Here is a 6,933-nt window from a genome sequence, read left to right as displayed (position 1 = left end):
CTAAGACTTGAGCACTTGAGTATGAGGATGAGGAGAGTTGAGTTTCATTTTTCAAAAATGAATATATGGAAACTAAGTAATCCCAAGAGTAAATGCTTCACTTTCAAAATGAGAGGAAACTTTGATTTCCAAATGAGTTAATGAGGAGTTTTTGAGTATAATCTCTTTTAAGAGAACCTTTTGAGTAATAATCTCAAACCTTGAGGATGAGGAAATGTTATTAAACATATGAGCTGAGTATATTCTTGGAAGTAGTATTGAGCACCGATATGGGGATGAGTTCATACAACTCAAAGTCCTCATAAACCATGTAGCCAACGTGGGTAGAAATGGTCAAACTTTTTAGATGATTCCTTATTGATTTTTAAGAATATCTTAGTGGATCCACTTAGTTGAGGATGTCTTATACTCCGGCAAGGTATAAGACAGTTTTGGCAGCGTGGACGAGATGTTGTATCATCACATAGCTAATAGTGATGGTTGTCGTTTGGAGAATCTCCCAAATAGAGTTATTTTTTATTTTTACATACAAACTGAGTTATTATTGTATTTTGAAATACATTGAGTTGTTATTTATTATTTTAAATGCTTTATATAAATTGCATCTTTATTGTTGTTTTTATATTGTATTGAGTTGAGTATCCATGAGTTGAGGTTGAGTTGAGTAAAGTTGAGGTGAGTATGTTTCCTTCTTTCCAAATTCAAGATTTTATGTTATGTTCAGTGTTCCCCTTACATAGTTGTACATTTAATGTACTGATGTCATTTGGCCTGCATCGTTTCATGATGCAGATACAAGAGATAAAGGTCATCAACATGTGCTTCGTTGATACCATAGCAGTTCGAGTTAGCTTTGGTGAGCCTCCTTGCTTCCGGAGGATCCCTTATTTATTTCAATTATTTCAGTTTTGTTAGGATGATCGGGGATCTTGTCCCGATATCCCTCATAGTATTAGAGGCTTAATAGATAGACAGTAGTAGTTCATGAGTCTTTTTTCATTTCCATTGTTGATGTTTGAGACTCGAGTTGCCTTCTTTTGGCTAGTTGTATACATTTCTGAGTTATTATTTTGAGACATTGAGTTTTACTTTTAAATTTCTTTTATTGTTGAGTAAGTCTTCTGAGTATTGAGCCCGGCCAAGGGTTCGCTTGGGGCCACAAATGGTTCTCGAGTGCGAGTTACGTCCAGGGTGTAGGCTCGGGTAGTGACAAACTTGGTATCAGAGCACAATGTTCAAGAGTCTTAAGGTGTGTCAATGAAGCCCTGTCTGTAGAGTCCTAGTTATCGGTGTGAAGCGTGCCACATATATAATTAGGAGGTTGCGACATTTAGGAACTATCTCACTTTTTCGTACTCTTTTCGTTCGATAGAGTTTAACTCTATAAAGTTTCTTTCTAATTCGTGCTTGCGTGCATCTTTCAGTTCATGCCTCCACGAAGGGTTTTTCGAGGTTATCCTGCTAGGAGTAATGTTGATCTTCAGGATCAAGGGGTACCCAATGCACCAGAAGTGCAACGCCAAGGAGAGGTCACTAACGCTGAGTTCTGGGATGCTATCAGGATGTTGATTCAAGTGGTGACCCACCAAGCTGGGTAACAAAGAGGGAATCAACAGGATGTGGCTGATACATCCAGGATCCATGAGTTCTTAAGGATGAATCGTCCATACTTCACCAGTTTAAGTGTCATTGAGGATCTGGAAAACTTTATGGAAGAGTTGCAGAAGGTATTTGAGGTTATGCATGTTGTTGATGCTGATCGTGTGGAACTAGCTACATACCAACTGAAGGGTATTGCTAGAGTTTGGTACGACCAATGGAAGAAGAGTAGAGTGGAGGGTGCACCAATTGCGAGCTGGGTTGTGTTCTAAGAAGCCTTCATGGGGCGTTTCTTTCTCCGTGAATTGAGAGAGGCAAAAGTAAGGGAATTCCTCACTCTTAAGCAGGAATCCATGGGTATAGCCTCAAGTTCACTAAACTCTCTCGCTATGCTCCGGAGATAGTTGCTGACATGAGGAGCAGGATAAGTTTATTTGTATCTGGGTTGTCTCATTTGTCAAGCAAAGAGGGTAAGGCTGCGATGTTAATAGGGGACATATACATAGGTAGGCTGATGATCCATGTGCAACAGGTTAAAGAAGATAAGTTAAGAGATAGGGAAGATTTTCGAAACAAGAAGTCTAAGACAACGAAATGAGTCCGGGCAACAGAAGAGTAATGCGAACCGGTCATCTTTTCAACAAAAGCAAAATGGACCTGCTCCATCATCTGTTAGTGCACCTACACCAAGGAACATAGGTGAGTTTAAGAATCAAAATTCTCAGAATTTCAGAGCTAGACTTGCGCAATCTCAAGGTAGTGTGGCACAAAGAGGTAATGAGACTCCTGTATGTGCTAAGTGTGGTAGGAACCACCCAGGAGCATGTCGTTATGGCTCCACTGGTTGCTTCAAGTGTGGTCTTAATGGTCACTTCATGAGAGAGTTCCCTAAGAACAGGCAATGTAATGACAATGGGGGCAATAAGGTCCAATCTTCTTCAGTGGCTCTGTTAGACAGAGCTGCACCTAGAGGAGCTACTTTAGGGACATGCAGAGGGGCAAACCATCTGTATGCTATCACCAGTTGCCAAGAGCAAGGGAATTCACCTGATGTTGTTACTGGTATGATCAAAGTCTTTACTTTTGATGTTTATGCTTTACTTGATCCTGGTGCGAGTCTATCTTTTGTGACTTCATATATTACTATGAGGTTCGATATTATTCCCAGACAACTTCTTAAGCCCTTCAGTGTTTCCATACTTATTGGTGAGTCTATTATAGCTGAGAGAGTTTATCATGATTGTACCATTTTTTTCAATAACAAGGACACCATGGCTGACTTAGTCGAGCTAGATACAGTGGACTTTGATGTTATTCTAGGTATTGACTGGCTTCATGCTTGTTATGCCTTATTTGATTGTAGAACTCGAGTAGTCTAGTTCAGTTTCCAAATGAGCCAGTTTTTGAGTGAAGGAGTAGTTCAGTAGTGCCTAAAGATCGTTTCATTTCGTACCTTAAGGCCAGGAAGTTTGTTTCCAAGGGGTGCATCTATCACTTAGTCAGAGTTAATGACTCTAGCGTTGACACAACCTATTCAGTCAGTTCCAGTAGTGAATGAGTTTCCAGAGGTCTTTCCATATGATCTTTCCGGAGTCCCTCCGGAGAGAGAAATAGACTTCGGTATAGATATTCTTCGTGATACTCATCCTATCTCTATTCTGCCATATAGAATGGCTCCCACTGAGTTAAAATAGTTAAAATAACAGTTGAAAAACCTTCTTGATAAAGGTTTCATGCAACCAAGTGTCTCACCTTGGGGTGCTCCGATCTTATTTGAGAGGAAGAAAGATGGTTCTCTTAGGAGGTGTATTGATTACCGCCATTTGAAAAAGGTTACCATAAAGAATAAGTATCCCTTTCCGAGAATTGATGATCTATCTGATCAGCTTCAGGGTGTCACTACCTGAGCATACACCTTGGACGTGGACGGCACTCGAGAACCATTGCTGGTTCTCAAGCGAACCCTCATCCTGGCTGACTTCAAGCGGAAGACTAACTCAAACATACAAAGCTTAAAAACTAAATAAAAGTCATGAAACTTAAATAGAAATCTTTAAGTCAAAAGACAACTCCGAATAAAATAAATTATTCAACTCGCCATAAAATAGGCAACTTAAGTCTTTAAAACATTTAATAAAATAAATGATACATACTTTTCAACTATACTGACTATCTATGAAGCCTCTAACTGATAAAGATGGAAGTCGGGACAAGACCCACGACATCCTAACAATTGATATAACTGAAAGGTAAATGAAATCCTCCAGAAGCAAGGAGGCTCACCATAGCTAACTCGAACTCTCAGATGTATCAACGAAGCTCCTGTTGATGATACAGAATACCTGTGTCTACATCATAAGAAGATGCAGGCCAAATGGCTCAGTATGTGGAATGTACGAGCATGTAAGGGGAATTCTAAAGCATAACATAGGCTTGAAAAGAATCTGAAAGAAACTGAAGAACTTACCTGGCTCAACTCAACATAACTGAACTCATTTCAATATAAAGCAATTTAAAACATGTGCAATATAAAGGGAAGCTGTTTAAAAACATGAAGCCAACTCTGTGTGTATGCAAAGATACATATAACTCTGAGATGTATGTAAAAATATAAATAATCTGATGTATATAAAAATACAAAATACTGTTGTGGGAGTTTCTCTAACAGACAACCATCACATAAGAGCTATTGTGATGATACAATGATCTTCCTCACGCTGCCAGCGCATCCTATACCTTGCCACATGTATAGGCCCTGAACTACTAAGGGGATTCACTAGTCTATGTGAAAAGGAGTCATCTAAAAAGTATGACCATTTTCTACCCATGATGGGTTACATGGTTTATGGGGGCTGTGAGGTATCTGAACTCTCCCCCATATCGTGCTCAATACTACACCCAAAATATACTAGCTCTTTATGTTTTAAAAACATACTTCTTTATGTGATTTGAGATTAGTGCTAAAAAAACTTAGCTCAAAATCTATCTTGGAAATTTCAGTTTCCTCTCTTGCTTCATTTAGAAAGTGATTACTCTTTTCTGAAAATTGGCCCGTAGGCTCTTTGGAAATCTCAGCTTCCGTTCTTATTTAAACTAGTATACGTACCCGCGCGTTGCGCGGATATAATAATTTATTTATGAAAACATATATTGAGTTATAGTTTATATGGAATATAAATATCCAAAGAAAGTAAATAAACTATAAATTAAATGAAATACAATATATATTTTTTGAAATTATTTTAATCACAATATAAAGTTGTTTTGTGGTCCCAATAGTAATGTTTTTATAATTTTCATAATAAACATAAGCCACTTATAGTAATATATAATATAATATAATATAATATAATATAATATATAATAAAGTATTGTGTATGTGAAATACTCCCCTTCGTCTCATATTAGTTGATTACTATTAATTTTTTACGGTGCTTAAAAAACATAAATAAGAAGATTATTTTTCAAGTTCACGCCTCAAAATACTTCTTGTGAATTATACAAACAAATATGAATACTTTCAAAAATAAAATTAATTGCAAGAGTAGTAAAAAAAGTTATTAAAATTTTATTGATTTAGTAAAGTGATCAACTAATATAAATTAATTATATTTAGTATTATGATAAATTAATATGCAATAATTATATTTAATATAATAATAAACTAATATTCCATCAGTTCACTTTTAATTGTCATGTTTTTTTTTAGAGTAAAACATAAGAATTTTGACTAACAATTTATGATATTTTTTTTCATCATATTAATATGCAAATAATGGCTATTTGTAGTACTTTTCGTATTGTTTTGAAATATACAAATATTTTTCTTAAAATATCGATTTAATATAATCATATTTTATTTTAAAAATTGGTAAAATAAACTTTCTAAAATTAAATATGACAATTAAAAGTTGACGAAGGAGGTATAAAATGAAGGAAGTAATATAAAAGAATACAACTTTTTAGGTATATTGATTAGTGTGCCTTGATTGTATAGTAGACTTCAATGTATGCACACATTTCAATATTTCCATCTTTCTTTCGTTATTTTTAATTAAACAAAATGGCAATGGGCCAATTTATTGAATAACAAAAAAATGTAAACAAAAAGTTGGAGGAAAATGTCAGGTAGTAGAAAATAAGAAAAAACAAAATGAAAACTTAAAAAAATTGGATCTATCTAGATTGTGGAAGGAGACCAAACTTGCACCGATAGAATATGATTTTTGAGATTAGGAAAGTGAGCTTCCTCTTTAGATCGTCGCCGGTCAGAGCTACTCCGTCATCTATTAGCTCATGTGTGCTTTTCCATCTCACTGTAAGTGTTGTTCCTTTGTTTTCTTTATATTCTTCTCTTACCCTTTATCAATTGGGTTTTTTCTAATTGTTAATTTTTTCATATCTTCCTTGTAAAAAGTTTCTTGGAAGAACGAAATCTCTAATTTGAATCTCATCACCATAACTTTGGTAAAAAAAATCTCATTTCAACATTTGAACATTCCAATTAGAACAAAGCCTAAGAAAAACTTTATTCAAGCAGGTATCACACTGGAAATAAGATTTTGATTAGAATTGTATTTACATCTAGAATCATTCCGTCAACAATCGTATGTTTCGTGAAATGGTGAGTTCATTTTTTTCTTTATTTTTTTGAATTGACCTTGTTTAATAAGAACTTCGATTAAAGAGTATTAACATGCATCAACTTCTTGTTGTGGAGTTAATTTTGCAAAATTTATCATTTGATGTCTTCTTCAGCTCTATTTTGCGTCGATGTTACTCTATTTGGGATGGTCAACTAAGGTATTAAATTTTAAATTTAATTTAATTAGTACATGCATGCTATAACATAATTGTAATAAGCTTATGTTGATTCAGATTTTGTTATTTTGCTTGGTGATTGAGAGTTTATGATGTGGTTGTATAAGTTTTTATGTTCTTTGCAATGTCAGGTTAGATCTCTATCTTTGTTTTTTTTTATGCTTAACCATGTTGTTATAGTAGATTGTGATGAATTATTGCTTCTTGAAGGAGTAGGGAAATGATTATTTGTTTTTAAATTTTCGAAAAGATGTCTTACATCTAAAAATATGTAGTTAAGCTATTTTATTTTCCTCTCAATTTGGTTCTTTTTACAGCAGTCTCTATATTTTAATCTGATTTATATTGATATTTTCTGTAGTTTCAATGTGCTTATACCTATATTATGATTCATGGTTCAGATGAAGAGCTTAATGATCTAATTCATATGCTTGATAGATTATAATTCAGTTTACTAAAATTAACATAACGTAAATAATTGTGTGTTTAGTTGGTTAAACTTATTGGAGTCTA

At 34.6% G+C, this 6,933-nt stretch overlaps 1 long non-coding RNA gene across 1 annotated transcript in view; it reads left to right on the top strand.

The window, feature by feature from the left end:
• The first annotated feature begins 5,668 nt into the window (after positions 1 to 5,668).
• The window catches only part of LOC107060984 (uncharacterized), a 13,132-nt gene continuing 11,867 nt past the window's right edge, over positions 5,669 to 6,933 (top strand). Inside the window, exons 1-4 of the long non-coding RNA XR_001473691.1 lie at positions 5,669 to 5,917; positions 6,140 to 6,223; positions 6,358 to 6,402; positions 6,478 to 6,551. This is a non-coding gene — a long non-coding RNA (uncharacterized lncRNA). The remainder of the gene's footprint in view (positions 5,918 to 6,139; positions 6,224 to 6,357; positions 6,403 to 6,477; positions 6,552 to 6,933) is intronic.

This window comes from Solanum tuberosum, unplaced genomic scaffold (assembly GCF_000226075.1).
Source record: "Solanum tuberosum cultivar DM 1-3 516 R44 unplaced genomic scaffold, SolTub_3.0 scf00111, whole genome shotgun sequence".
In the NCBI taxonomy this organism is placed as follows: domain Eukaryota; kingdom Viridiplantae; phylum Streptophyta; class Magnoliopsida; order Solanales; family Solanaceae; genus Solanum; species Solanum tuberosum.
The sequence above is the reverse complement of the archived record's forward strand: the minus strand, read 5'-3'. Positions and strand labels throughout refer to the sequence as shown.